Source organism: Salmo salar, chromosome 09 (genome assembly GCF_965601325.2).
Source record: "Salmo salar chromosome 09, fSalSal1, whole genome shotgun sequence".
In the NCBI taxonomy this organism is placed as follows: Eukaryota; Metazoa; Chordata; class Actinopteri; order Salmoniformes; family Salmonidae; genus Salmo; species Salmo salar.
The window spans coordinates 64,248,069-64,274,694 of record NC_138299.1 but is presented as its reverse complement, the minus strand read 5'-3'; the positions used below and the strand labels follow the sequence as shown (position 1 = coordinate 64,274,694).

The 26,626-nt window shown below is 37.5% G+C and overlaps 39 non-coding genes across 39 annotated transcripts; all 39 read left to right on the top strand.

The window, feature by feature from the left end:
- The first annotated feature begins 409 nt into the window (after positions 1 to 409).
- Positions 410 to 481, top strand: trnac-gca (transfer RNA cysteine (anticodon GCA)). Its single transcript has one exon. It is a non-coding gene; the product is annotated as a tRNA-Cys (tRNA).
- Positions 482 to 1,087: 606 nt separating this feature from the next.
- On the top strand, positions 1,088 to 1,159 carry trnac-gca (transfer RNA cysteine (anticodon GCA)). Its single transcript has one exon. It is a non-coding gene; the product is annotated as a tRNA-Cys (tRNA).
- Positions 1,160 to 1,765: 606 nt separating this feature from the next.
- trnac-gca (transfer RNA cysteine (anticodon GCA)) lies at positions 1,766 to 1,837 on the top strand. The gene has a single exon. It is a non-coding gene; the product is annotated as a tRNA-Cys (tRNA).
- Positions 1,838 to 2,443: 606 nt separating this feature from the next.
- Positions 2,444 to 2,515, top strand: trnac-gca (transfer RNA cysteine (anticodon GCA)). The gene has a single exon. It is a non-coding gene; the product is annotated as a tRNA-Cys (tRNA).
- Positions 2,516 to 3,121: 606 nt separating this feature from the next.
- trnac-gca (transfer RNA cysteine (anticodon GCA)) lies at positions 3,122 to 3,193 on the top strand. The gene has a single exon. It is a non-coding gene; the product is annotated as a tRNA-Cys (tRNA).
- Positions 3,194 to 3,799: 606 nt separating this feature from the next.
- Positions 3,800 to 3,871, top strand: trnac-gca (transfer RNA cysteine (anticodon GCA)). Its single transcript has one exon. It is a non-coding gene; the product is annotated as a tRNA-Cys (tRNA).
- Positions 3,872 to 4,477: 606 nt separating this feature from the next.
- On the top strand, positions 4,478 to 4,549 carry trnac-gca (transfer RNA cysteine (anticodon GCA)). Its single transcript has one exon. It is a non-coding gene; the product is annotated as a tRNA-Cys (tRNA).
- Positions 4,550 to 5,154: 605 nt separating this feature from the next.
- Positions 5,155 to 5,226, top strand: trnac-gca (transfer RNA cysteine (anticodon GCA)). The gene has a single exon. It is a non-coding gene; the product is annotated as a tRNA-Cys (tRNA).
- Positions 5,227 to 5,779: 553 nt separating this feature from the next.
- On the top strand, positions 5,780 to 5,851 carry trnac-gca (transfer RNA cysteine (anticodon GCA)). Its single transcript has one exon. It is a non-coding gene; the product is annotated as a tRNA-Cys (tRNA).
- A 605-nt stretch (positions 5,852 to 6,456) lies between these two features.
- Positions 6,457 to 6,528, top strand: trnac-gca (transfer RNA cysteine (anticodon GCA)). Its single transcript has one exon. It is a non-coding gene; the product is annotated as a tRNA-Cys (tRNA).
- Positions 6,529 to 7,081: 553 nt separating this feature from the next.
- trnac-gca (transfer RNA cysteine (anticodon GCA)) lies at positions 7,082 to 7,153 on the top strand. Its single transcript has one exon. It is a non-coding gene; the product is annotated as a tRNA-Cys (tRNA).
- Positions 7,154 to 7,759: 606 nt separating this feature from the next.
- trnac-gca (transfer RNA cysteine (anticodon GCA)) lies at positions 7,760 to 7,831 on the top strand. Its single transcript has one exon. It is a non-coding gene; the product is annotated as a tRNA-Cys (tRNA).
- Positions 7,832 to 8,437: 606 nt separating this feature from the next.
- Positions 8,438 to 8,509, top strand: trnac-gca (transfer RNA cysteine (anticodon GCA)). Its single transcript has one exon. It is a non-coding gene; the product is annotated as a tRNA-Cys (tRNA).
- Positions 8,510 to 9,115: 606 nt separating this feature from the next.
- Positions 9,116 to 9,187, top strand: trnac-gca (transfer RNA cysteine (anticodon GCA)). Its single transcript has one exon. It is a non-coding gene; the product is annotated as a tRNA-Cys (tRNA).
- Positions 9,188 to 9,793: 606 nt separating this feature from the next.
- On the top strand, positions 9,794 to 9,865 carry trnac-gca (transfer RNA cysteine (anticodon GCA)). The gene has a single exon. It is a non-coding gene; the product is annotated as a tRNA-Cys (tRNA).
- Positions 9,866 to 10,471: 606 nt separating this feature from the next.
- trnac-gca (transfer RNA cysteine (anticodon GCA)) lies at positions 10,472 to 10,543 on the top strand. Its single transcript has one exon. It is a non-coding gene; the product is annotated as a tRNA-Cys (tRNA).
- Positions 10,544 to 11,149: 606 nt separating this feature from the next.
- Positions 11,150 to 11,221, top strand: trnac-gca (transfer RNA cysteine (anticodon GCA)). Its single transcript has one exon. It is a non-coding gene; the product is annotated as a tRNA-Cys (tRNA).
- Positions 11,222 to 11,823: 602 nt separating this feature from the next.
- On the top strand, positions 11,824 to 11,895 carry trnac-gca (transfer RNA cysteine (anticodon GCA)). Its single transcript has one exon. It is a non-coding gene; the product is annotated as a tRNA-Cys (tRNA).
- Positions 11,896 to 12,500: 605 nt separating this feature from the next.
- Positions 12,501 to 12,572, top strand: trnac-gca (transfer RNA cysteine (anticodon GCA)). Its single transcript has one exon. It is a non-coding gene; the product is annotated as a tRNA-Cys (tRNA).
- Positions 12,573 to 13,175: 603 nt separating this feature from the next.
- On the top strand, positions 13,176 to 13,247 carry trnac-gca (transfer RNA cysteine (anticodon GCA)). The gene has a single exon. It is a non-coding gene; the product is annotated as a tRNA-Cys (tRNA).
- A 606-nt stretch (positions 13,248 to 13,853) lies between these two features.
- On the top strand, positions 13,854 to 13,925 carry trnac-gca (transfer RNA cysteine (anticodon GCA)). The gene has a single exon. It is a non-coding gene; the product is annotated as a tRNA-Cys (tRNA).
- A 606-nt stretch (positions 13,926 to 14,531) lies between these two features.
- trnac-gca (transfer RNA cysteine (anticodon GCA)) lies at positions 14,532 to 14,603 on the top strand. Its single transcript has one exon. It is a non-coding gene; the product is annotated as a tRNA-Cys (tRNA).
- Positions 14,604 to 15,209: 606 nt separating this feature from the next.
- On the top strand, positions 15,210 to 15,281 carry trnac-gca (transfer RNA cysteine (anticodon GCA)). Its single transcript has one exon. It is a non-coding gene; the product is annotated as a tRNA-Cys (tRNA).
- Positions 15,282 to 15,887: 606 nt separating this feature from the next.
- Positions 15,888 to 15,959, top strand: trnac-gca (transfer RNA cysteine (anticodon GCA)). Its single transcript has one exon. It is a non-coding gene; the product is annotated as a tRNA-Cys (tRNA).
- Positions 15,960 to 16,565: 606 nt separating this feature from the next.
- On the top strand, positions 16,566 to 16,637 carry trnac-gca (transfer RNA cysteine (anticodon GCA)). Its single transcript has one exon. It is a non-coding gene; the product is annotated as a tRNA-Cys (tRNA).
- A 606-nt stretch (positions 16,638 to 17,243) lies between these two features.
- trnac-gca (transfer RNA cysteine (anticodon GCA)) lies at positions 17,244 to 17,315 on the top strand. Its single transcript has one exon. It is a non-coding gene; the product is annotated as a tRNA-Cys (tRNA).
- A 606-nt stretch (positions 17,316 to 17,921) lies between these two features.
- On the top strand, positions 17,922 to 17,993 carry trnac-gca (transfer RNA cysteine (anticodon GCA)). The gene has a single exon. It is a non-coding gene; the product is annotated as a tRNA-Cys (tRNA).
- A 606-nt stretch (positions 17,994 to 18,599) lies between these two features.
- trnac-gca (transfer RNA cysteine (anticodon GCA)) lies at positions 18,600 to 18,671 on the top strand. Its single transcript has one exon. It is a non-coding gene; the product is annotated as a tRNA-Cys (tRNA).
- Positions 18,672 to 19,277: 606 nt separating this feature from the next.
- trnac-gca (transfer RNA cysteine (anticodon GCA)) lies at positions 19,278 to 19,349 on the top strand. The gene has a single exon. It is a non-coding gene; the product is annotated as a tRNA-Cys (tRNA).
- Positions 19,350 to 19,955: 606 nt separating this feature from the next.
- On the top strand, positions 19,956 to 20,027 carry trnac-gca (transfer RNA cysteine (anticodon GCA)). Its single transcript has one exon. It is a non-coding gene; the product is annotated as a tRNA-Cys (tRNA).
- Positions 20,028 to 20,633: 606 nt separating this feature from the next.
- trnac-gca (transfer RNA cysteine (anticodon GCA)) lies at positions 20,634 to 20,705 on the top strand. The gene has a single exon. It is a non-coding gene; the product is annotated as a tRNA-Cys (tRNA).
- Positions 20,706 to 21,311: 606 nt separating this feature from the next.
- Positions 21,312 to 21,383, top strand: trnac-gca (transfer RNA cysteine (anticodon GCA)). The gene has a single exon. It is a non-coding gene; the product is annotated as a tRNA-Cys (tRNA).
- Positions 21,384 to 21,989: 606 nt separating this feature from the next.
- Positions 21,990 to 22,061, top strand: trnac-gca (transfer RNA cysteine (anticodon GCA)). Its single transcript has one exon. It is a non-coding gene; the product is annotated as a tRNA-Cys (tRNA).
- Positions 22,062 to 22,667: 606 nt separating this feature from the next.
- trnac-gca (transfer RNA cysteine (anticodon GCA)) lies at positions 22,668 to 22,739 on the top strand. Its single transcript has one exon. It is a non-coding gene; the product is annotated as a tRNA-Cys (tRNA).
- A 606-nt stretch (positions 22,740 to 23,345) lies between these two features.
- Positions 23,346 to 23,417, top strand: trnac-gca (transfer RNA cysteine (anticodon GCA)). Its single transcript has one exon. It is a non-coding gene; the product is annotated as a tRNA-Cys (tRNA).
- A 606-nt stretch (positions 23,418 to 24,023) lies between these two features.
- trnac-gca (transfer RNA cysteine (anticodon GCA)) lies at positions 24,024 to 24,095 on the top strand. Its single transcript has one exon. It is a non-coding gene; the product is annotated as a tRNA-Cys (tRNA).
- A 606-nt stretch (positions 24,096 to 24,701) lies between these two features.
- trnac-gca (transfer RNA cysteine (anticodon GCA)) lies at positions 24,702 to 24,773 on the top strand. The gene has a single exon. It is a non-coding gene; the product is annotated as a tRNA-Cys (tRNA).
- Positions 24,774 to 25,379: 606 nt separating this feature from the next.
- Positions 25,380 to 25,451, top strand: trnac-gca (transfer RNA cysteine (anticodon GCA)). Its single transcript has one exon. It is a non-coding gene; the product is annotated as a tRNA-Cys (tRNA).
- Positions 25,452 to 26,057: 606 nt separating this feature from the next.
- trnac-gca (transfer RNA cysteine (anticodon GCA)) lies at positions 26,058 to 26,129 on the top strand. Its single transcript has one exon. It is a non-coding gene; the product is annotated as a tRNA-Cys (tRNA).
- The last annotated feature ends 497 nt before the right edge of the window (positions 26,130 to 26,626 follow it).

Below are 26,626 nucleotides of genomic sequence, written 5' to 3'. Positions count from 1 at the left end.
ATGGGTACGCTTTGAAAGAGAGAGTGTTCTTTATTAGGTTATGTAGATCGCCCTCTGAAATGTCCCTTATTAGACAATTTGTCAGGATCAAATCCTGGTTCCCCCTTGAATCATGTACTTTCTATGTGTATCTTGAGAGAGGGAGTGCTCCTTTTTTGGTTATGTTACTCAATCTAAAATGTCCCTCATTAGATGTTTTTTCTCTCTGTCAGACAGTTCCTAACAGAGATGGAATTGCAATAGTCTTAGGTTCAAGAGGTCTCAGGTTCAAATCCTATAGTCAACATGAAATCAAATACTTTATGGGTATGTTGTCAAAGAGAGAGTGTTATGTATTAGGTTATGTAGATCTCCAGCTAAAATGTACCTTATTCGAGAATTTTTCCGCCTTTAGATAGTTTTTAGCAGAGGGGGTATAGCTCAGTGGTAGAGCATTTGACTGCAGATCAAGAGGTCCCAGGTTCAAATCCTGGTGCCCCCTTAAAATCAAGTGCTTTCTAAGAGTATAATTAGGGTTAGAGTACACTTTTTAAAATTATGTTACTCAATCTAAAATGTCCCTAATTAGATGGTTTTTCTCTCAGTTGAACCGTTCCTAAAAGAGGTGGAAGTGCAATAGACTTCAGATCATGAGGTCTCAGGATCAAATCCTATTGTCAACTTGAAATCAAATATTTTATGGGTACGCTTTGAAAGAGAGAGTGTTCTTTATTAGGTTATGTAGATCGCCCTCTGAAATGTCCCTTATTAGACAATTTGTCAGGATCAAATCCTGGTTCCCCCTTGAATCATGTACTTTCTATGTGTATCTTGAGAGAGGGAGTGCTCCTTTTTTGGTTATGTTACTCAATCTAAAATGTCCCTCATTAGATGTTTTTTCTCTCTGTCAGACAGTTCCTAACAGAGATGGAATTGCAATAGTCTTAGGTTCAAGAGGTCTCAGGTTCAAATCCTATAGTCAACATGAAATCAAATACTTTATGGGTATGTTGTCAAAGAGAGAGTGTTATGTATTAGGTTATGTAGATCTCCAGCTAAAATGTACCTTATTCGAGAATTTTTCCGCCTTTAGATAGTTTCTAGCAGAGGGGGTATAGGTCAGTGGTAGAGCATTTGACTGCAGATCAAGAGGTCCCAGGTTCAAATCCTGGTGCCCCCTTAAAATCAAGTGCTTTCTAAGAGTATAATTAGGGTTAGAGTACACTTTTTAAAATTATGTTACTCAATCTAAAATGTCCCTAATTAGATGGTTTTTCTCTCAGTTGAACCGTTCCTAAAAGAGGTGGAAGTGCAATAGACTTCAGATCATGAGGTCTCAGGATCAAATCCTATTGTCAACTTGAAATCAAATATTTTATGGGTACGCTTTGAAAGAGAGAGTGTTCTTTATTAGGTTATGTAGATCGCCCTCTGAAATGTCCCTTATTAGACAATTTGTCAGGATCAAATCCTGGTTCCTCCTTGAATCATGTACTTTCTATGTGTATCTTGAGAGAGGGAGTGCTCCTTTTTTGGTTATGTTACACAATCTAAAATGTCCCTCATTAGATGTTTTTTCTCTCTGTCAGACAGTTCCTAACAGAGATGGAATTGCAATAGTCTTAGGTTCAAGAGGTCTCAGGTTCAAATCCTATAGTCAACATGAAATCAAATACTTTATGGGTATGTTGTCAAAGAGAGAGTGTTATGTATTAGGTTATGTAGATCTCCAGCTAAAATGTACCTTATTCGAGAATTGTTCCGCCTTTAGATAGTTTTTAGCAGAGGGGGTATAGCTCAGTGGTAGAGCATTTGACTGCAGATCAAGAGGTCCCAGGTTCAAATCCTGGTGCCCCCTTAAAATCAAGTGCTTTCTAAGAGTATAATTAGGGTTAGAGTACACATTTTAAAATGATGTTACTCAATCAAAAATGTCCCTAATTAGATGGTTTTTCTCTCAGTTGAACCGTTCCTAAAAGAGGTGGAAGTGCAATAGACTTCAGATCATGAGGTCTCAGGATCAAATCCTATTGTCAACTTGAAATCAAATATTTTATGGGTACGCTTTGAAAGAGAGAGTGTTCTTTATTAGGTTATGTAGATCGCCCTCTGAAATGTCCCTTATTAGACAATTTGTCAGGATCAAATCCTGGTTCCCCCTTGAATCATGTACTTTCTATGTGTATCTTGAGAGAGGGAGTGCTCCTTTTTTGGTTATGTTACTCAATCTAAAATGTCCCTCATTAGATGTTTTTTCTCTCTGTCAGACAGTTCCTAACAGAGATGGAATTGCAATAGTCTTAGGTTCAAGAGGTCTCAGGTTCAAATCCTATAGTCAACATGAAATCAAATACTTTATGGGTATGTTGTCAAAGAGAGAGTGTTATGTATTAGGTTATGTAGATCTCCAGCTAAAATGTACCTTATTCGAGAATTTTTCCACCTTTAGATAGTTTCTAGCAGAGGGGGTATAGCTCAGTGGTAGAGCATTTGACTGCAGATCAAGAGGGCCCAGGTTCAAATCCTGGTGCCCCCTTAAAATTAAGTGCTTTCTAAGAGTATAATTAGGGTTAGAGTACATCTTTTAAAATTATGTTACTCAATCAAAAATGTCCCTAATTAGATGGTTCTTCTCTCAGTTGAACCGTTCCTAAAAGAGGTGGAAGTGCAATAGACTTCAGATCATGAGGTCTCAGGATCAAATCCTATTGTCAACTTGAAATCAAATATTTTATGGGTACGCTTTGAAAGAGAGAGTGTTCTTTATTAGGTTATGTAGATCGCCCTCTGAAATGTCCCTTATTAGACAATTTGTCAGGATCAAATCCTGGTTCCCCCTTGAATCATGTACTTTCTATGTGTATCTTGAGAGAGGGAGTGCTCCTTTTTTGGTTATGTTACTCAATCTAAAATGTCCCTCATTAGATGTTTTTTCTCTCTGTCAGACAGTTCCTAACAGAGATGGAATTGCAATAGTCTTAGGTTCAAGAGGTCTCAGGTTCAAATCCTATAGTCAACATGAAATCAAATACTTTATGGGTATGTTGTCAAAGAGAGAGTGTTATGTATTAGGTTATGTAGATCTCCAGCTAAAATGTACCTTATTCGAGAATTTTTCCGCCTTTAGATAGTTTTTAGCAGAGGGGGTATAGCTCAGTGGTAGAGCATTTGACTGCAGATCAAGAGGTCCCAGGTTCAAATCCTGGTGCCCCTTTAAAATCAAGTGCTTTCTAAGACTATAATTAGGGTTAGAGTACACATTTTAAAATGATGTTACTCAATCAAAAATGTCCCTAATTAGATGTTTTTTCTCTCAGTTGAACCGTTCCTAAAAGAGGTGGAAGTGCAATAGACTTCAGATCATGAGGTCTCAGGATCAAATCCTATTGTCAACTTGAAATCAAATATTTTATGGGTACGCTTTGAAAGAGAGAGTGTTCTTTATTAGGTTATGTAGATTGCCCTCTGAAATGTCCCTTATTAGACAATTTGTCAGGATCAAATCCTGGTTCCCCCTTGAATCATGTACTTTCTATGTGTATCTTGAGAGAGGGAGTGCTCCTTTTTTGGTTATGTTACTCAATCTAAAATGTCCCTCATTAGATGTTTTTTCTCTCTGTCAGACAGTTCCTAACAGAGATGGAATTGCAATAGTCTTAGGTTCAAGAGGTCTCAGGTTCAAATCCTATAGTCAACATGAAATCAAATACTTTATGGGTATGTTGTCAAAGAGAGAGTGTTATGTATTAGGTTATGTAGATCTCCAGCTAAAATGTACCTTATTCGAGAATTTTTCCGCCTTTAGATAGTTTTTAGCAGAGGGGGTATAGCTCAGTGGTAGAGCATTTGACTGCAGATCAAGAGGTCCCAGGTTCAAATCCTGGTGCCCCCTTAAAATCAAGTGCTTTCTAAGAGTATAATTAGGGTTAGAGTACACATTTTAAAATGATGTTACTCAATCAAAAATGTCCCTAATTAGATGTTTTTTCTCTCAGTTGAACCGTTCCTAAAAGAGGTGGAAGTGCAATAGACTTCAGATCATGAGGTCTCAGGATCAAATCCTATTGTCAACTTGAAATCAAATATTTTATGGGTACGCTTTGAAAGAGAGAGTGTTCTTTATTAGGTTATGTAGATTGCCCTCTGAAATGTCCCTTATTAGACAATTTGTCAGGATCAAATCCTGGTTCCCCCTTGAATCATGTACTTTCTATGTGTATCTTGAGAGAGGGAGTGCTCCTTTTCTGGTTATGTTACTCAATCTAAAATGTCCCTCATTAGATGTTTTTTCTCTCTGTCAGACAGTTCCTAACAGAGATGGAATTGCAATAGTCTTAGGTTCAAGAGGTCTCAGGTTCAAATCCTATAGTCAACATGAAATCAAATACTTTATGGGTATGTTGTCAAAGAGAGAGTGTTATGTATTAGGTTATGTAGATCTCCAGCTAAAATGTACCTTATTCGAGAATTTTTCCGCCTTTAGATAGTTTCTAGCAGAGGGGGTATAGCTCAGTGGTAGAGCATTTGACTGCAGATCAAGAGGTCCCCGGTTCAAATCCTGGTGCCCCCTTAAAATCAAGTGCTTTCTAAGAGTATAATTAGGGTTAGAGTACACTTTTTAAATTATGTTACTCAATCTAAAATGTCCCTAATTAGATGGTTTTTCTCTCAGTTGAACCGTTCCTAAAAGAGGTGGAAGTGCAATAGACTTCAGATCATGAGGTCTCAGGATCAAATCCTATTGTCAACTTGAAATCAAATATTTTATGGGTACGCTTTGAAAGAGAGAGTGTTCTTTATTAGGTTATGTAGATCGCCCTCTGAAATGTCCCTTATTAGACAATTTGTCAGGATCAAATCCTGGTTCCCCCTTGAATCATGTACTTTCTATGTGTATCTTGAGAGAGGGAGTGCTCCTTTTTTGGTTATGTTACTCAATCTAAAATGTCCCTCATTAGATGTTTTTTCTCTCTGTCAGACAGTTCCTAACAGAGATGGAATTGCAATAGTCTTAGGTTCAAGAGGTCTCAGGTTCAAATCCTATAGTCAACATGAAATCAAATTCTTTATGGGTATGTTGTCAAAGAGAGAGTGTTATGTATTAGGTTATGTAGATCTCCAGCTAAAATGTACCTTATTCGAGAATTTTTCCGCCTTTAGACAGTTTCTAGCAGAGGGGGTATAGCTCAGTGGTAGAGCATTTGACTGCAGATCAAGAGGTCCCAGGTTCAAATCCTGGTGCCCCCTTAAAATCAAGTGCTTTCTAAGAGTATAATTAGGGATAGAGTACACTTTTTTAAAATTGTTCCTAAAAGAGGTGGAAGTGCAATAGACTTCAGATCATGAGGTCTCAGGATCAAATCCTATTGTCAACTTGAAATCAAATATTTTATGGGTACGCTTTGAAAGAGAGAGTGTTCTTTATTAGGTTATGTAGATCGCCCTCTGAAATGTCCCTTATTAGACAATTTGTCAGGATCAAATCCTGGTTCCCCCTTGAATCATGTACTTTCTATGTGTATCTTGAGAGAGGGAGTGCTCCTTTTTTGGTTATGTTACTCAATCTAAAATGTCCCTCATTAGATGTTTTTTCTCTCTGTCAGACAGTTCCTAACAGAGATGGAATTGCAATAGTCTTAGGTTCAAGAGGTCTCAGGTTCAAATCCTATAGTCAACATGAAATCAAATACTTTATGGGTATGTTGTCAAAGAGAGAGTGTTATGTATTAGGTTATGTAGATCTCCAGCTAAAATGTACCTTATTCGAGAATTTTTCCGCCTTTAGATAGTTTCTAGCAGAGGGGGTATAGCTCAGTGGTAGAGCATTTGACTGCAGATCAAGAGGTCCCCGGTTCAAATCCTGGTGCCCCCTTAAAATCAAGTGCTTTCTAAGAGTATAATTAGGGTTAGAGTACACTTTTTAAATTATGTTACTCAATCTAAAATGTCCCTAATTAGATGGTTTTTCTCTCAGTTGAACCGTTCCTAAAAGAGGTGGAAGTGCAATAGACTTCAGATCATGAGGTCTCAGGATCAAATCCTATTGTCAACTTGAAATCAAATATTTTATGGGTACGCTTTGAAAGAGAGAGTGTTCTTTATTAGGTTATGTAGATCGCCCTCTGAAATGTCCCTTATTAGACAATTTGTCAGGATCAAATCCTGGTTCCCCCTTGAATCATGTACTTTCTATGTGTATCTTGAGAGAGGGAGTGCTCCTTTTTTGGTTATGTTACTCAATCTAAAATGTCCCTCATTAGATGTTTTTTCTCTCTGTCAGACAGTTCCTAACAGAGATGGAATTGCAATAGTCTTAGGTTCAAGAGGTCTCAGGTTCAAATCCTATAGTCAACATGAAATCAAATTCTTTATGGGTATGTTGTCAAAGAGAGAGTGTTATGTATTAGGTTATGTAGATCTCCAGCTAAAATGTACCTTATTCGAGAATTTTTCCGCCTTTAGACAGTTTCTAGCAGAGGGGGTATAGCTCAGTGGTAGAGCATTTGACTGCAGATCAAGAGGTCCCAGGTTCAAATCCTGGTGCCCCCTTAAAATCAAGTGCTTTCTAAGAGTATAATTAGGGATAGAGTACACTTTTTTAAAATTGTTCCTAAAAGAGGTGGAAGTGCAATAGACTTCAGATCATGAGGTCTCAGGATCAAATCCTATTGTCAACTTGAAATCAAATATTTTATGGGTATGCTTTGAAAGAGAGAGTGTTCTTTATTAGGTTATGTAGATCGCCCTCTGAAATGTCCCTTATTAGACAATTTGTCAGGATCAAATCCTGGTTCCCCCTTGAATCATGTACTTTCTATGTGTATCTTGAGAGAGGGAGTGCTCCTTTTTTGGTTATGTTACTCAATCTAAAATGTCCCTCATTAGATGTTTTTTCTCTCTGTCAGACAGTTCCTAACAGAGATGGAATTGCAATAGTCTTAGGTTCAAGAGGTCTCAGGTTTAAATCCTATAGTCAACATGAAATCAAATACTTTATGGGTATGTTGTCAAAGAGAGAGTGTTATGTATTAGGTTATGTAGATCTCCAGCTAAAATGTACCTTATTCGAGAATTTTTCCGCCTTTAGATAGTTTTTAGCAGAGGGGGTATAGCTCAGTGGTAGAGCATTTGACTGCAGATCAAGAGGTCCCAGGTTCAAATTCTGGTGCCCCCTTAAAATCAAGTGCTTTCTAAGAGTATAATTAGGGTTAGAGTACACATTTTAAAATGATGTTACTCAATCAAAAATGTCCCTAATTAGATGGTTTTTCTCTCAGTTGAACCGTTCCTAAAAGAGGTGGAAGTGCAATAGACTTCAGATCATGAGGTCTCAGGATCAAATCCTATTGTCAACTTGAAATCAAATATTTTATGGGTACGCTTTGAAAGAGAGAGTGTTCTTTATTAGGTTATGTAGATCGCCCTCTGAAATGTCCCTTATTAGACAATTTGTCAGGATCAAATCCTGGTTCCCCCTTGAATCATGTACTTTCTATGTGTATCTTGAGAGAGGGAGTGCTCCTTTTTTGGTTATGTTACTCAATCTAAAATGTCCCTCATTAGATGTTTTTTCTCTCTGTCAGACAGTTCCTAACAGAGATGGAATTGCAATAGTCTTAGGTTCAAAAGGTCTCAGGTTCAAATCCTATAGTCAACATGAAATCAAATACTTTATGGGTATGTTGTCAAAGAGAGAGTGTTATGTATTAGGTTATGTAGATCTCCAGCTAAAATGTACCTTATTCGAGAATTTTTCCGCCTTTAGATAGTTTCTAGCAGAGGGGGTATAGCTCAGTGGTAGAGCATTTGACTGCAGATCAAGAGGGCCCAGGTTCAAATCCTGGTGCCCCCTTAAAATTAAGTGCTTTCTAAGAGTATAGTTAGGGTTAGAGTACATCTTTTAAAATTATGTTACTCAATCAAAAATGTCCCTAATTAGATGGTTTTTCTCTCAGTTGAACCGTTCCTAAAAGAGGTGGAAGTGCAATAGACTTCAGATCATGAGGTCTCAGGATCAAATCCTATTGTCAACTTGAAATCAAATATTTTATGGGTACGCTTTGAAAGAGAGAGTGTTCTTTATTAGGTTATGTAGATCGACCTCTGAAATGTCCCTTATTAGACAATTTGTCAGGATCAAATCCTGGTTCCCCCTTGAATCATGTACTTTCTATGTGTATCTTGAGAGAGGGAGTGCTCCTTTTTTGGTTATGTTACTCAATCTAAAATGTCCCTCATTAGATGTTTTTTCTCTCTGTCAGACAGTTCCTAACAGAGATGGAATTGCAATAGTCTTAGGTTCAAGAGGTCTCAGGTTCAAATCCTATAGTCAACATGAAATCAAATACTTTATGGGTATGTTGTCAAAGAGAGAGTGTTATGTATTAGGTTATGTAGATCTCCAGCTAAAATGTACCTTATTCGAGAATTTTTCCACCTTTAGATAGTTTTTAGCAGATGGGGTATAGCTCAGTGGTAGAGCATTTGACTGCAGATCAAGAGGTCCCAGGTTCAAATCCTGGTGCCCCCTTAAAATCAAGTGCTTTCTAAGAGTATAATTAGGGTTAGAGTACACCTTTTAAAATGATGTTACTCAATCAAAAATGTCCCTAATTAGATGGTTTTTCTCTCAGTTGAACCGTTCCTAAAAGAGGTGGAAGTGCAATAGACTTCAGATCATGAGGTCTCAGGATCAAATCCTATTGTCAACTTGAAATCAAATATTTTATGGGTACGCTTTGAAAGAGAGAGTGTTCTTTATTAGGTTATGTAGATCGCCCTCTGAAATGTCCCTTATTAGACAATTTGTCAGGATCAAATCCTGGTTCCCCCTTGAATCATGTACTTTCTATGTGTATCTTGAGAGAGGGAGTGCTCCTTTTTTGGTTATGTTACTCAATCTAAAATGTCCCTCATTCGATGGTTTTTCTCTCTGTCAGACAGTTCCTAACAGAGATGGAATTGCAATAGTCTTAGGTTCAAGAGGTCTCAGGTTCAAATCCTATAGTCAACATGAAATCAAATACTTTATGGGTATGTTGTCAAAGAGAGAGTGTTATGTATTAGGTTATGTAGATCTCCAGCTAAAATGTACCTTATTCGAGAATTTTTCCGCCTTTAGATAGTTTCTAGCAGAGGGGGTATAGCTCAGTGGTAGAGCATTTGACTGCAGATCAAGAGGTCCCAGGTACAAATCCTGGTGCCCCCTTAAAATCAAGTGCTTTCTAAGAGTATAATTAGGGTTAGAGTACACTTTTTAAAATTATGTTACTCAATCTAAAATGTCCCTAATTAGATGGTTTTTCTCTCAGTTGAACCGTTCCTAAAAGAGGTGGAAGTGCAATAGACTTCAGATCATGAGGTCTCAGGATCAAATCCTATTGTCAACTTGAAATCAAATATTTTATGGGTACGCTTTGAAAGAGAGAGTGTTCTTTATTAGGTTATGTAGATCGCCCTCTGAAATGTCCCTTATTAGACAATTTGTCAGGATCAAATCCTGGTTCCCCCTTGAATCATGTACTTTCTATGTGTATCTTGAGAGAGGGAGTGCTCCTTTTTTGGTTATGTTACTCAATCTAAAATGTCCCTCATTAGATGTTTTTTCTCTCTGTCAGACAGTTCCTAACAGAGATGGAATTGCAATAGTCTTAGGTTCAAGAGGTCTCAGGTTCAAATCCTATAGTCAACATGAAATCAAATACTTTATGGGTATGTTATCAAAGAGAGAGTGTTATGTATTAGGTTATGTAGATCTCCAGCTAAAATGTACCTTATTCGAGAAGTTTTCCGCCTTTAGATAGTTTCTAGCAGAGGGGGTATAGCTCAGTGGTAGAGCATTTGACTGCAGATCAAGAGGTCCCAGGTTCAAATCCTGGTGCCCCCTTAAAATCAAGTGCTTTCTAGGAGTATAATTAGGGTTAGAGTACACTTTTTAAAATTATGTTACTCAATCTAAAATGTCCCTAATTAGATCGTTTTTCTCTCAGTTGAACCGTTCCTAAAAGAGGTGGAAGTGCAATAGACTTCAGATCATGAGGTCTCAGGATCAAATCCTATTGTCAACTTGAAATCAAATATTTTATGGGTACGCTTTGAAAGAGAGAGTGTTCTTTATTAGGTTATGTAGATCGCCCTCTGAAATGTCCCTTATTAGACAATTTGTCAGGATCAAATCCTGGTTCCCCCTTGAATCATGTACTTTCTATGTGTATCTTGAGAGAGGGAGTGCTCCTTTTTTGGTTATGTTACTCAATCTAAAATGTCCCTCATTCGATGGTTTTTCTCTCTGTCAGACAGTTCCTAACAGAGATGGAATTGCAATAGTCTTAGGTTCAAGAGGTCTCAGGTTCAAATCCTATAGTCAACATGAAATCAAATACTTTATGGGTATGTTGTCAAAGAGAGAGTGTTATGTATTAGGTTATGTAGATCTCCAGCTAAAATGTACCTTATTCGAGAATTTTTCCGCCTTTAGATAGTTTCTAGCAGAGGGGGTATAGCTCAGTGGTAGAGCATTTGACTGCAGATCAAGAGGTCCCAGGTTCAAATCCTGGTGCCCCCTTAAAATCAAGTGCTTTCTAAGAGTATAATTAGGGTTAGAGTACACTTTTTAAAATTATGTTACTCAATCTAAAATGTCCCTAATTAGATGGTTTTTCTCTCAGTTGAACCGTTCCTAAAAGAGGTGGAAGTGCAATAGACTTCAGATCATGAGGTCTCAGGATCAAATCCTATTGTCAACTTGAAATCAAATATTTTATGGGTACGCTTTGAAAGAGAGAGTGTTCTTTATTAGGTTATGTAGATCGCCCTCTGAAATGTCCCTTATTAGACAATTTGTCAGGATCAAATCCTGGTTCCCCCTTGAATCATGTACTTTCTATGTGTATCTTGAGAGAGGGAGTGCTCCTTTTTTGGTTATGTTACTCAATCTAAAATGTCCCTCATTAGATGTTTTTTCTCTCTGTCAGACAGTTCCTAACAGAGATGGAATTGCAATAGTCTTAGGTTCAAGAGGTCTCAGGTTCAAATCCTATAGTCAACATGAAATCAAATACTTTATGGGTATGTTGTCAAAGAGAGAGTGTTATGTATTAGGTTATGTAGATCTCCAGCTAAAATGTACCTTATTCGAGAATTTTTCCGCCTTTAGATAGTTTCTAGCAGAGGGGGTATAGCTCAGTGGTAGAGCATTTGACTGCAGATCAAGAGGTCCCAGGTTCAAATCCTGGTGCCCCCTTAAAATCAAGTGCTTTCTAAGAGTATAATTAGGGTTAGAGTACACTTTAAAATTATGTTACTCAATCAAAATGTCCCTAATTAGATGTTTTTCTCTCAGTTGCACCGTTCCTAAAAGAGGTGGAAGTGCAATAGACTTCAGATCATGAGGTCTCAGGATCAAATCCTATTGTCAACTTGAAATCAAATATTTTATGGGTACGCTTTGAAAGAGAGAGTGTTCTTTATTAGGTTATGTAGATCGCCCTCTGAAATGTCCCTTATTAGACAATTTGTCAGGATCAAATCCTGGTTCCCCCTTGAATCATGTACTTTCTATGTGTATCTTGAGAGAGGGAGTGCTCCTTTTTTGGTTATGTTACTCAATCTAAAATGTCCCTCATTAGATGTTTTTTCTCTCTGTCAGACAGTTCCTAACAGAGATGGAATTGCAATAGTCTTAGGTTCAAGAGGTCTCAGGTTCAAATCCTATAGTCAACATGAAATCAAATACTTTATGGGTATGTTGTCAAAGAGAGAGTGTTATGTATTAGGTTATGTAGATCTCCAGCTAAAATGTACCTTATTCGAGAATTTTTCCGCCTTTAGATAGTTTCTAGCAGAGGGGGTATAGCTCAGTGGTAGAGCATTTGACTGCAGATCAAGAGGTCCCAGGTTCAAATCCTGGTGCCCCCTTAAAATCAAGTGCTTTCTAAGAGTATAATTAGGGTTAGAGTACACTTTTTAAATTATGTTACTCAATCTAAAATGTCCCTAATTAGATGGTTTTTCTCTCAGTTGAACCGTTCCTAAAAGAGGTGGAAGTGCAATAGACTTCAGATCATGAGGTCTCAGGATCAAATCCTATTGTCAACTTGAAATCAAATATTTTATGGGTACGCTTTGAAAGAGAGAGTGTTCTTTATTAGGTTATGTAGATCGCCCTCTGAAATGTCCCTTATTAGACAATTTGTCAGGATCAAATCCTGGTTCCCCCTTGAATCATGTACTTTCTATGTGTATCTTGAGAGAGGGAGTGCTCCTTTTTTGGTTATGTTACTCAATCTAAAATGTCCCTCATTAGATGTTTTTTCTCTCTGTCAGACAGTTCCTAACAGAGATGGAATTGCAATAGTCTTAGGTTCAAGAGGTCTCAGGTTCAAATCCTATAGTCAACATGAAATCAAATACTTTATGGGTATGTTGTCAAAGAGAGAGTGTTATGTATTAGGTTATGTAGATCTCCAGCTAAAATGTACCTTATTCGAGAATTTTTCCGCCTTTAGATAGTTTCTAGCAGAGGGGGTATAGCTCAGTGGTAGAGCATTTGACTGCAGATCAAGAGGTCCCAGGTTCAAATCCTGGTGCCCCCTTAAAATCAAGTGCTTTCTAAGAGTATAATTAGGGTTAGAGTACACTTTTAAAATATGTTACTCAATCAAAATGTCCCTAATTAGATGGTTTTTCTCTCAGTTGAACCGTTCCTAAAAGAGGTGGAAGTGCAATAGACTTCAGATCATGAGGTCTCAGGATCAAATCCTATTGTCAACTTGAAATCAAATATTTTATGGGTACGCTTTGAAAGAGAGAGTGTTCTTTATTAGGTTATGTAGATCGCCCTCTGAAATGTCCCTTATTAGACAATTTGTCAGGATCAAATCCTGGTTCCCCCTTGAATCATGTACTTTCTATGTGTATCTTGAGAGAGGGAGTGCTCCTTTTTTGGTTATGTTACTCAATCTAAAATGTCCCTCATTAGATGTTTTTTCTCTCTGTCAGACAGTTCCTAACAGAGATGGAATTGCAATAGTCTTAGGTTCAAGAGGTCTCAGGTTCAAATCCTATAGTCAACATGAAATCAAATACTTTATGGGTATGTTGTCAAAGAGAGAGTGTTATGTATTAGGTTATGTAGATCTCCAGCTAAAATGTACCTTATTCGAGAATTTTTCCGCCTTTAGATAGTTTCTAGCAGAGGGGGTATAGCTCAGTGGTAGAGCATTTGACTGCAGATCAAGAGGTCCCAGGTTCAAATCCTGGTGCCCCCTTAAAATCAAGTGCTTTCTAAGAGTATAATTAGGGTTAGAGTACACATTTTAAAATTATGTTACTCAATCAAAAATGTCCCTAATTAGATGGTTTTTCTCTCAGTTGAACCGTTCCTAAAAGAGGTGGAAGTGCAATAGACTTCAGATCATGAGGTCTCAGGATCAAATCCTATTGTCAACTTGAAATCAAATATTTTATGGGTACGCTTTGAAAGAGAGAGTGTTCTTTATTAGGTTATGTAGATCGCCCTCTGAAATGTCCCTTATTAGACAATTTGTCAGGATCAAATCCTGGTTCCCCCTTGAATCATGTACTTTCTATGTGTATCTTGAGAGAGGGAGTGCTCCTTTTTTGGTTATGTTACTCAATCTAAAATGTCCCTCATTAGATGTTTTTTCTCTCTGTCAGACAGTTCCTAACAGAGATGGAATTGCAATAGTCTTAGGTTCAAGAGGTCTCAGGTTCAAATCCTATAGTCAACATGAAATCAAATACTTTATGGGTATGTTGTCAAAGAGAGAGTGTTATGTATTAGGTTATGTAGATCTCCAGCTAAAATGTACCTTATTCGAGAATTTTTCCGCCTTTAGATAGTTTCTAGCAGAGGGGGTATAGCTCAGTGGTAGAGCATTTGACTGCAGATCAAGAGGTCCCAGGTTCAAATCCTGGTGCCCCCTTAAAATCAAGTGCTTTCTAAGAGTATAATTAGGGTTAGAGTACATCTTTTAAAATTATGTTACTCAATCAAAAATGTCCCTAATTAGATGGTTTTTCTCTCAGTTGAACCGTTCCTAAAAGAGGTGGAAGTGCAATAGACTTCAGATCATGAGGTCTCAGGATCAAATCCTATTGTCAACTTGAAATCAAATATTTTATGGGTACGCTTTGAAAGAGAGAGTGTTCTTTATTAGGTTATGTAGATCGCCCTCTGAAATGTCCCTTATTAGACAATTTGTCAGGATCAAATCCTGGTTCCCCCTTGAATCATGTACTTTCTATGTGTATCTTGAGAGAGGGAGTGCTCCTTTTTTGGTTATGTTACTCAATCTAAAATGTCCCTCATTAGATGTTTTTTCTCTCTGTCAGACAGTTCCTAACAGAGATGGAATTGCAATAGTCTTAGGTTCAAGAGGTCTCAGGTTCAAATCCTATAGTCAACATGAAATCAAATACTTTATGGGTATGTTGTCAAAGAGAGAGTGTTATGTATTAGGTTATGTAGATCTCCAGCTAAAATGTACCTTATTCGAGAATTTTTCCGCCTTTAGATAGTTTCTAGCAGAGGGGGTATAGCTCAGTGGTAGAGCATTTGACTGCAGATCAAGAGGTCCCAGGTTCAAATCCTGGTGCCCCCTTAAAATCAAGTGCTTTCTAAGAGTATAATTAGGGTTAGAGTACACCTTTTAAAATGATGTTACTCAATCAAAAATGTCCCTAATTAGATGGTTTTTCTCTCAGTTGAACCGTTCCTAAAAGAGGTGGAAGTGCAATAGACTTCAGATCATGAGGTCTCAGGATCAAATCCTATTGTCAACTTGAAATCAAATATTTTATGGGTACGCTTTGAAAGAGAGAGTGTTCTTTATTAGGTTATGTAGATCGCCCTCTGAAATGTCCCTTATTAGACAATTTGTCAGGATCAAATCCTGGTTCCCCCTTGAATCATGTACTTTCTATGTGTATCTTGAGAGAGGGAGTGCTCCTTTTTTGGTTATGTTACTCAATCTAAAATGTCCCTCATTAGATGGTTTTTCTCTCTGTCAGACAGTTCCTAACAGAGATGGAATTGCAATAGTCTTAGGTTCAAGAGGTCTCAGGTTCAAATCCTATAGTCAACATGAAATCAAATACTTTATGGGTATGTTGTCAAAGAGAGAGTGTTATGTATTAGGTTATGTAGATCTCCAGCTAAAATGTACCTTATTCGAGAATTTTTCCGCCTTTAGATAGTTTCTAGCAGAGGGGGTATAGCTCAGTGGTAGAGCATTTGACTGCAGATCAAGAGGTCCCAGGTTCAAATCCTGGTGCCCCCTTAAAATCAAGTGCTTTCTAAGAGTATAATTAGGGTTAGAGTACACTTTTTAAAATTATGTTACTCAATCTAAAATGTCCCTAATTAGATGGTTTTTCTCTCAGTTGAACCGTTCCTAAAAGAGGTGGAAGTGCAATAGACTTCAGATCATGAGGTCTCAGGATCAAATCCTATTGTCAACTTGAAATCAAATATTTTATGGGTACGCTTTGAAAGAGAGAGTGTTCTTTATTAGGTTATGTAGATCGCCCTCTGAAATGTCCCTTATTAGACAATTTGTCAGGATCAAATCCTGGTTCCCCCTTGAATCATGTACTTTCTATGTGTATCTTGAGAGAGGGAGTGCTCCTTTTTTGGTTATGTTACTCAATCTAAAATGTCCCTCATTAGATGTTTTTTCTCTCTGTCAGACAGTTCCTAACAGAGATGGAATTGCAATAGTCTTAGGTTCAAGAGGTCTCAGGTTCAAATCCTATAGTCAACATGAAATCAAATACTTTATGGGTATGTTGTCAAAGAGAGAGTGTTATGTATTAGGTTATGTAGATCTCCAGCTAAAATGTACCTTATTCGAGAAGTTTTCCGCCTTTAGATAGTTTCTAGCAGAGGGGGTATAGCTCAGTGGTAGAGCATTTGACTGCAGATCAAGAGGTCCCAGGTTCAAATCCTGGTGCCCCCTTAAAATCAAGTGCTTTCTAGGAGTATAATTAGGGTTAGAGTACACTTTTTAAAATTATGTTACTCAATCTAAAATGTCCCTAATTAGATCGTTTTTCTCTCAGTTGAACCGTTCCTAAAAGAGGTGGAAGTGCAATAGACTTCAGATCATGAGGTCTCAGGATCAAATCCTATTGTCAACTTGAAATCAAATATTTTATGGGTACGCTTTGAAAGAGAGAGTGTTCTTTATTAGGTTATGTAGATCGCCCTCTGAAATGTCCCTTATTAGACAATTTGTCAGGATCAAATCCTGGTTCCCCCTTGAATCATGTACTTTCTATGTGTATCTTGAGAGAGGGAGTGCTCCTTTTTTGGTTATGTTACTCAATCTAAAATGTCCCTCATTCGATGGTTTTTCTCTCTGTCAGACAGTTCCTAACAGAGATGGAATTGCAATAGTCTTAGGTTCAAGAGGTCTCAGGTTCAAATCCTATAGTCAACATGAAATCAAATACTTTATGGGTATGTTGTCAAAGAGAGAGTGTTATGTATTAGGTTATGTAGATCTCCAGCTAAAATGTACCTTATTCGAGAATTTTTCCGCCTTTAGATAGTTTCTAGCAGAGGGGGTATAGCTCAGTGGTAGAGCATTTGACTGCAGATCAAGAGGTCCCAGGTACAAATCCTGGTGCCCCCTTAAAATCAAGTGCTTTCTAAGAGTATAATTAGGGTTAGAGTACACTTTTTAAAATTATGTTACTCAATCTAAAATGTCCCTAATTAGATGGTTTTTCTCTCAGTTGAACTGTTCCTAAAAGAGGTGGAAGTGCAATAGACTTCAGATCATGAGGTCTCAGGATCAAATCCTATTGTCAACTTGAAATCAAATATTTTATGGGTACGCTTTGAAAGAGAGAGTGTTCTTTATTAGGTTATGTAGATCGCCCTCTGAAATGTCCCTTATTAGACAATTTGTCAGGATCAAATCCTGGTTCCCCCTTGAATCATGTACTTTCTATGTGTATCTTGAGAGAGGGAGTGCTCCTTTTTTGGTTATGTTACTCAATCTAAAATGTCCCTCATTAGATGTTTTTTCTCTCTGTCAGACAGTTCCTAACAGAGATGGAATTGCAATAGTCTTAGGTTCAAGAGGTCTCAGGTTCAAATCCTATAGTCAACATGAAATCAAATACTTTATGGGTATGTTGTCAAAGAGAGAGTGTTATGTATTAGGTTATGTAGATCTCCAGCTAAAATGTACCTTATTCGAGAATTTTTCCGCCTTTAGATAGTTTTTAGCAGAGGGGGTATAGCTCAGTGGTAGAGCATTTGACTGCAGATCAAGAGGTCCCAGGTTCAAATCCTGGTGCCCCCTTAAAATCAAGTGCTTTCTAAGAGTATAATTAGGGTTAGAGTACACTTTTTAAAATTATGTTACTCAATCTAAAATGTCCCTAATTAGATCGTTTTTCTCTCAGTTGAACCGTTCCTAAAAGAGGTGGAAGTGCAATAGACTTCAGATCATGAGGTCTCAGGATCAAATCCTATTGTCAACTTGAAATCAAATATTTTATGGGTACGCTTTGAAAGAGAGAGTGTTCTTTATTAGGTTATGTAGATCGCCCTCTGAAATGTCCCTTATTAGACAATTTGTCAGGATCAAATCCTGGTTCCCCCTTGAATCATGTACTTTCTATGTGTATCTTGAGAGAGGGAGTGCTCCTTTTTTGGTTATGTTACTCAATCTAAAATGTCCCTCATTCGATGGTTTTTCTCTCTGTCAGACAGTTCCTAACAGAGATGGAATTGCAATAGTCTTAGGTTCAAGAGGTCTCAGGTTCAAATCCTATAGTCAACATGAAATCAAATACTTTATGGGTATGTTGTCAAAGAGAGAGTGTTATGTATTAGGTTATGTAGATCTCCAGCTAAAATGTACCTTATTCGAGAATTTTTCCGCCTTTAGATAGTTTTTAGCAGAGGGGGTATAGCTCAGTGGTAGAGCATTTGACTGCAGATCAAGAGGTCCCAGGTACAAATCCTGGTGCCCCCTTAAAATCAAGTGCTTTCTAAGAGTATAATTAGGGTTAGAGTACACTTTTTAAAATTATGTTACTCAATCTAAAATGTCCCTAATTAGATGGTTTTTCTCTCAGTTGAACCGTTCCTAAAAGAGGTGGAAGTGCAATAGACTTCAGATCATGAGGTCTCAGGATCAAATCCTATTGTCAACTTGAAATCAAATATTTTATGGGTACGCTTTGAAAGAGAGAGTGTTCTTTATTAGGTTATGTAGATCGCCCTCTGAAATGTCCCTTATTAGACAATTTGTCAGGATCAAATCCTGGTTCCCCCTTGAATCATGTACTTTCTATGTGTATCTTGAGAGAGGGAGTGCTCCTTTTTTGGTTATGTTACTCAATCTAAAATGTCCCTCATTAGATGTTTTTTCTCTCTGTCAGACAGTTCCTAACAGAGATGGAATTGCAATAGTCTTAGGTTCAAGAGGTCTCAGGTTCAAATCCTATAGTCAACATGAAATCAAATACTTTATGGGTATGTTGTCAAAGAGAGAGTGTTATGTATTAGGTGATGTAGATCTCCAGCTAAAATGTACCTTATTCGAAAATTTTTCCGCCTTTAGATAGTTTCTAGCAGAGGGGGTATAGCTCAGTGGTAGAGCATTTGACTGCAGATCAAGAGGTCCCAGGTTCAAATCCTGGTGCCCCCTTAAAATCAAGTGCTTTCTAAGAGTATAATTAGGGTTAGAGTACACTTTTTAAAATTATGTTACTCAATCTAAAATGTCCCTAATTAGATGGTTTTTCTCTCAGTTGAACCGTTCCTAAAAGAGGTGGAAGTGCAATAGACTTCAGATCATGAGGTCTCAGGATCAAATCCTATTGTCAACTTGAAATCAAATATTTTATGGGTACGCTTTGAAAGAGAGAGTGTTCTTTATTAGGTTATGTAGATCGCCCTCTGAAATGTCCCTTATTAGACAATTTGTCAGGATCAAATCCTGGTTCCCCCTTGAATCATGTACTTTCTATGTGTATCTTGAGAGAGGGAGTGCTCCTTTTTTGGTTATGTTACTCAATCTAAAATGTCCCTCATTCGATGGTTTTTCTCTCTGTCAGACAGTTCCTAACAGAGATGGAATTGCAATAGTCTTAGGTTCAAGAGGTCTCAGGTTCAAATCCTATAGTCAACATGAAATCAAATACTTTATGGGTATGTTGTCAAAGAGAGAGTGTTATGTATTAGGTTATGTAGATCTCCAGCTAAAATGTACCTTATTCGAGAATTTTTCCGCCTTTAGATAGTTTCTAGCAGAGGGGGTATAGCTCAGTGGTAGAGCATTTGACTGCAGATCAAGAGGTCCCAGGTACAAATCCTGGTGCCCCCTTAAAATCAAGTGCTTTCTAAGAGTATAATTAGGGTTAGAGTACACTTTTTAAAATTATGTTACTCAATCTAAAATGTCCCTAATTAGATGGTTTTTCTCTCAGTTGAACCGTTCCTAAAAGAGGTGGAAGTGCAATAGACTTCAGATCATGAGGTCTCAGGATCAAATCCTATTGTCAACTTGAAATCAAATATTTTATGGGTACGCTTTGAAAGAGAGAGTGTTCTTTATTAGGTTATGTAGATCGCCCTCTGAAATGTCCCTTATTAGACAATTTGTCAGGATCAAATCCTGGTTCCCCCTTGAATCATGTACTTTCTATGTGTATCTTGAGAGAGGGAGTGCTCCTTTTTTGGTTATGTTACTCAATCTAAAATGTCCCTCATTAGATGTTTTTTCTCTCTGTCAGACAGTTCCTAACAGAGATGGAATTGCAATAGTCTTAGGTTCAAGAGGTCTCAGGTTCAAATCCTATAGTCAACATGAAATCAAATACTTTATGGGTATGTTGTCAAAGAGAGAGTGTTATGTATTAGGTTATGTAGATCTCCAGCTAAAATGTACCTTATTCGAGAATTTTTCCGCCTTTAGATAGTTTTTAGCAGAGGGGGTATAGCTCAGTGGTAGAGCATTTGACTGCAGATCAAGAGGTCCCAGGTTCAAATCCTGGTGCCCCCTTAAAATCAAGTGCTTTCTAAGAGTATAATTAGGGTTAGAGTACACTTTTTAAAATTATGTTACTCAATCTAAAATGTCCCTAATTAGATCGTTTTTCTCTCAGTTGAACCGTTCCTAAAAGAGGTGGAAGTGCAATAGACTTCAGATCATGAGGTCTCAGGATCAAATCCTATTGTCAACTTGAAATCAAATATTTTATGGGTACGCTTTGAAAGAGAGAGTGTTCTTTATTAGGTTATGTAGATCGCCCTCTGAAATGTCCCTTATTAGACAATTTGTCAGGATCAAATCCTGGTTCCCCCTTGAATCATGTACTTTCTATGTGTATCTTGAGAGAGGGAGTGCTCCTTTTTTGGTTATGTTACTCAATCTAAAATGTCCCTCATTCGATGGTTTTTCTCTCTGTCAGACAGTTCCTAACAGAGATGGAATTGCAATAGTCTTAGGTTCAAGAGGTCTCAGGTTCAAATCCTATAGTCAACATGAAATCAAATACTTTATGGGTATGTTGTCAAAGAGAGAGTGTTATGTATTAGGTTATGTAGATCTCCAGCTAAAATGTACCTTATTCGAGAATTTTTCCGCCTTTAGATAGTTTTTAGCAGAGGGGGTATAGCTCAGTGGTAGAGCATTTGACTGCAGATCAAGAGGTCCCAGGTACAAATCCTGGTGCCCCCTTAAAATCAAGTGCTTTCTAAGAGTATAATTAGGGTTAGAGTACACTTTTTAAAATTATGTTACTCAATCTAAAATGTCCCTAATTAGATGGTTTTTCTCTCAGTTGAACCGTTCCTAAAAGAGGTGGAAGTGCAATAGACTTCAGATCATGAGGTCTCAGGATCAAATCCTATTGTCAACTTGAAATCAAATATTTTATGGGTACGCTTTGAAAGAGAGAGTGTTCTTTATTAGGTTATGTAGATCGCCCTCTGAAATGTCCCTTATTAGACAATTTGTCAGGATCAAATCCTGGTTCCCCCTTGAATCATGTACTTTCTATGTGTATCTTGAGAGAGGGAGTGCTCCTTTTTTGGTTATGTTACTCAATCTAAAATGTCCCTCATTAGATGTTTTTTCTCTCTGTCAGACAGTTCCTAACAGAGATGGAATTGCAATAGTCTTAGGTTCAAGAGGTCTCAGGTTCAAATCCTATAGTCAACATGAAATCAAATACTTTATGGGTATGTTGTCAAAGAGAGAGTGTTATGTATTAGGTGATGTAGATCTCCAGCTAAAATGTACCTTATTCGAAAATTTTTCCGCCTTTAGATAGTTTCTAGCAGAGGGGGTATAGCTCAGTGGTAGAGCATTTGACTGCAGATCAAGAGGTCCCAGGTTCAAATCCTGGTGCCCCCTTAAAATCAAGTGCTTTCTAAGAGTATAATTAGGGTTAGAGTACAACTTTTAAAATTATGTTACTCAATCAAAAATGTCCCTAATTAGATTGTTTTTCTCTCAGTTGCACCGTTCCTAAAAGAGGTGGAAGTGCAATAGACTTCAGATCATGAGGTCTCAGGATCAAATCCTATTGTCAACTTGAAATCAAATATTTTATGGGTACGCTTTGAAAGAGAGAGTGTTCTTTATTAGGTTATGTAGATCGCCCTTTGAAATGTCCCTTATTAGACAATTTGTCAGGATCAAATCCTGGTTCCCCCTTGAATCATGTACTTTCTATGTGTATCTTGAGAGAGGGAGTGCTCCTTTTTTGGTTATGTTACTCAATCTAAAATGTCCCTCATTAGATGTTTTTTCTCTCTGTCAGACAGTTCCTAACAGAGATGGAATTGCAATAGTCTTAGGTTCAAGAGGTCTCAGGTTCAAATCCTATAGTCAACATGAAATCAAATACTTTATGGGTATGTTGTCAAAGAGAGAGTGTTATGTATTAGGTTATGTAGATCTCCAGCTAAAATGTACCTTATTCGAGAATTTTTCCGCCTTTAGATAGTTTTTAGCAGAGGGGGTATAGCTCAGTGGTAGAGCATTTGACTGCAGATCAAGAGGTCCCAGGTTCAAATCCTGGTGCCCCCTTAAAATCAAGTGCTTTCTAAGAGTATAATTAGGGTTAGAGTACACCTTTTAAAATGATGTTACTCAATCAAAAATGTCCCTAATTAGATCGTTTTTCTCTCAGTTGAACCGTTCCTAAAAGAGGTGGAAGTGCAATAGACTTCAGATCATGAGGTCTCAGGATCAAATCCTATTGTCAACTTGAAATCAAATATTTTATGGGTACGCTTTGAAAGAGAGAGTGTTCTTTATTAGGTTATGTAGATCGCCCTCTGAAATGTCCCTTATTAGACAATTTGTCAGGATCAAATCCTGGTTCCCCCTTGAATCATGTACTTTCTATGTGTATCTTGAGAGAGGGAGTGCTCCTTTTTTGGTTATGTTACTCAATCTAAAATGTCCCTCATTAGATGTTTTTTCTCTCTGTCAGACAGTTCCTAACAGAGATGGAATTGCAATAGTCTTAGGTTCAAGAGGTCTCAGGTTCAAATCCTATAGTCAACATGAAATCAAATACTTTATGGGTATGTTGTCAAAGAGAGAGTGTTATGTATTAGGTTATGTAGATCTCCAGCTAAAATGTACCTTATTCGAGAATTTTTCCGCCTTTAGATAGTTTCTAGCAGAGGGGGTATAGCTCAGTGGTAGAGCATTTGACTGCAGATCAAAAGGTCCCAGGTACAAATCCTGGTGCCCCCTTAAAATCAAGTGCTTTCTAAGAGTATAATTAGGGTTAGAGTACACTTTTTAAAATTATGTTACTCAATCTAAAATGTCCCTAATTAGATGGTTTTTCTCTCAGTTGAACCGTTCCTAAAAGAGGTGGAAGTGCAATAGACTTCAGATCATGAGGTCTCAGGATCAAATCCTATTGTCAACTTGAAATCAAATATTTTATGGGTACGCTTTGAAAGAGAGAGTGTTCTTTATTAGGTTATGTAGATCGCCCTCTGAAATGTCCCTTATTAGACAATTTGTCAGGATCAAATCCTGGTTCCCCCTTGAATCATGTACTTTCTATGTGTATCTTGAGAGAGGGAGTGCTCCTTTTTTGGTTATGTTACTCAATCTAAAATGTCCCTCATTAGATGTTTTTTCTCTCTGTCAGACAGTTCCTAACAGAGATGGAATTGCAATAGTCTTAGGTTCAAGAGGTCTCAGGTTCAAATCCTATAGTCAACATGAAATCAAATACTTTATGGGTATGTTGTCAAAGAGAGAGTGTTATGTATTAGGTGATGTAGATCTCCAGCTAAAATGTACCTTATTCGAAAATTTTTCCGCCTTTAGATAGTTTCTAGCAGAGGGGGTGTAGCTCAGTGGTAGAGCATTTGACTGCAGATCAAGAGGTCCCAGGTTCAAATCCTGGTGCCCCCTTAAAATCAAGTGCTTTCGAAGAGTATAATTAGGCTTAGAGTACAACTTTTAAAATTATGTTACTCAATCAAAAATGTCCCTAATTAGATGGTTTTTCTCTCAGTTGAACCGTTCCTAAAAGAGGTGGAAGTGCAATAGACTTCAGATCATGAGGTCTCAGGATCAAATCCTATTGTCAACTTGAAATCAAATATTTTATGGGTACGCTTTGAAAGAGAGAGTGTTCTTTATTAGGTTATGTAGATCGACCTCTGAAATGTCCCTTATTAGACAATTTGTCAGGATCAAATCCTGGTTCCCCCTTGAATCATGAACTTTCTATGTGTATCTTGAGAGAGGGAGTGCTCCTTTTTTGGTTATGTTACTCAATCTAAAATGTCCCTCATTAGATGTTTTTTCTCTCTGTCAGACAGTTCCTAACAGAGATGGAATTGCAATAGTCTTAGGTTCAAGAGGTCTCAGGTTCAAATCCTATAGTCAACATGAAATCAAATACTTTATGGGTATGTTGTCAAAGAGAGAGTGTTATGTATTAGGTTATGTAGATCTCCAGCTAAAATGTACCTTATTCGAGAATTTTTCCGCCTTTAGATAGTTTTTAGCAGATGGGGTATAGCTCAGTGGTAGAGCATTTGACTGCAGATCAAGAGGTCCCAGGTTCAAATCCTGGTGCCCCCTTAAAATCAAGTGCTTTCTAAGAGTATAATTAGGGTTAGAGTACACCTTTTAAAATGATGTTACTCAATCAAAAATGTCCCTAATTAGATGGTTTTTCTCTCAGTTGAACCGTTCCTAAAAGAGGTGGAAGTGCAATAGACTTCAGATCATGAGGTCTCAGGATCAAATCCTATTGTCAACTTGAAATCAAATATTTTATGGGTACGCTTTGAAAGAGAGAGTGTTCTTTATTAGGTTATGTAGATCGCCCTCTGAAATGTCCCTTATTAGACAATTTGTCAGGATCAAATCCTGGTTCCCCCTTGAATCATGTACTTTCTATGTGTATCTTGAGAGAGGGAGTGCTCCTTTTTTGCTTATGTTACTCAATCTAAAATGTCCCTCATTAGATGTTTTTTCTCTCTGTCAGACAGTTCCTAACAGAGATGGAATTGCAATAGTCTTAGGTTCAAGAGGTCTCAGGTTCAAATCCTATAGTCAACATGAAATCAAATACTTTATGGGTATGTTGTCAAAGAGAGAGTGTTATGTATTAGGTTATGTAGATCTCCAGCTAAAATGTACCTTATTCGAGAATTTTTCCGCCTTTAGATAGTTTCTAGCAGAGGGGGTATAGCTCAGTGGTAGAGCATTTGACTGCAGATCAAGAGGTCCCAGGTTCAAATCCTGGTGCCCCCTTAAAATCAAGTGCTTTCTAAGAGTATAATTAGGGTTAGAGTACACCTTTTAAAATGATGTTACTCAATCAAAAATGTCCCTAATTAGATGGTTTTTCTCTCAGTTGAACCGTTCCTAAAAGAGGTGGAAGTGCAATAGACTTCAGATCATGAGGTCTCAGGATCAAATCCTATTGTCAACTTGAAATCAAATATTTTATGGGTACGCTTTGAAAGAGAGAGTGTTCTTTATTAGGTTATGTAGATCGCCCTCTGAAATGTCCCTTATTAGACAATTTGTCAGGATCAAATCCTGGTTCCCCCTTGAATCATGTACTTTCTATGTGTATCTTGAGAGAGGGAGTGCTCCTTTTTTGGTTATGTTACTCAATCTAAAATGTCCCTCATTAGATGTTTTTTCTCTCTGTCAGACAGTTCCTAACAGAGATGGAATTGCAATAGTCTTAGGTTCAAGAGGTCTCAGGTTCAAATCCTATAGTCAACATGAAATCAAATACTTTATGGGTATGTTGTCAAAGAGAGAGTGTTATGTATTAGGTTATGTAGATCTCCAGCTAAAATGTACCTTATTCGAGAATTTTTCCGCCTTTAGATAGTTTCTAGCAGAGGGGGTATAGCTCAGTGGTAGAGCATTTGACTGCAGATCAAGAGGTCCCAGGTACAAATCCTGGTGCCCCCTTAAAATCAAGTGCTTTCTAAGAGTATAATTAGGGTTAGAGTACACTTTTTAAAATTATGTTACTCAATCTAAAATGTCCCTAATTAGATGGTTTTTCTCTCAGTTGAACCGTTCCTAAAAGAGGTGGAAGTGCAATAGACTTCAGATCATGAGGTCTCAGGATCAAATCCTATTGTCAACTTGAAATCAAATATTTTATGGGTACGCTTTGAAAGAGAGAGTGTTCTTTATTAGGTTATGTAGATCGCCCTCTGAAATGTCCCTTATTAGACAATTTGTCAGGATCAAATCCTGGTTCCCCCTTGAATCATGTACTTTCTATGTGTATCTTGAGAGAGGGAGTGCTCCTTTTTTGGTTATGTTACTCAATCTAAAATGTCCCTCATTAGATGTTTTTTCTCTCTGTCAGACAGTTCCTAACAGAGATGGAATTGCAATAGTCTTAGGTTCAAGAGGTCTCAGGTTCAAATCCTATAGTCAACATGAAATCAAATACTTTATGGGTATGTTGTCAAAGAGAGAGTGTTATGTATTAGGTGATGTAGATCTCCAGCTAAAATGTACCTTATTCGAAAATTTTTCCGCCTTTAGATAGTTTCTAGCAGAGGGGGTATAGCTCAGTGGTAGAGCATTTGACTGCAGATCAAGAGGTCCCAGGTTCAAATCCTGGTGCCCCCTTAAAATCAAGTGCTTTCTAAGAGTATAATTAGGGTTAGAGTACAACTTTTAAAATTATGTTACTCAATCAAAAATGTCCCTAATTAGATTGTTTTTCTCTCAGTTGCACCGTTCCTAAAAGAGGTGGAAGTGCAATAGACTTCAGATCATGAGGTCTCAGGATCAAATCCTATTGTCAACTTGAAATCAAATATTTTATGGGTACGCTTTGAAAGAGAGAGTGTTCTTTATTAGGTTATGTAGATCGCCCTCTGAAATGTCCCTTATTAGACAATTTGTCAGGATCAAATCCTGGTTCCCCCTTGAATCATGTACTTTCTATGTGTATCTTGAGAGAGGGAGTGCTCCTTTTTTGTTTATGTTACTCAATCTAAAATGTCCCTCATTAGATGTTTTTTCTCTCTGTCAGACAGTTCCTAACAGAGATGGAATTGCAATAGTCTTAGGTTCAAGAGGTCTCAGGTTCAAATCCTATAGTCAACATGAAATCAAATACT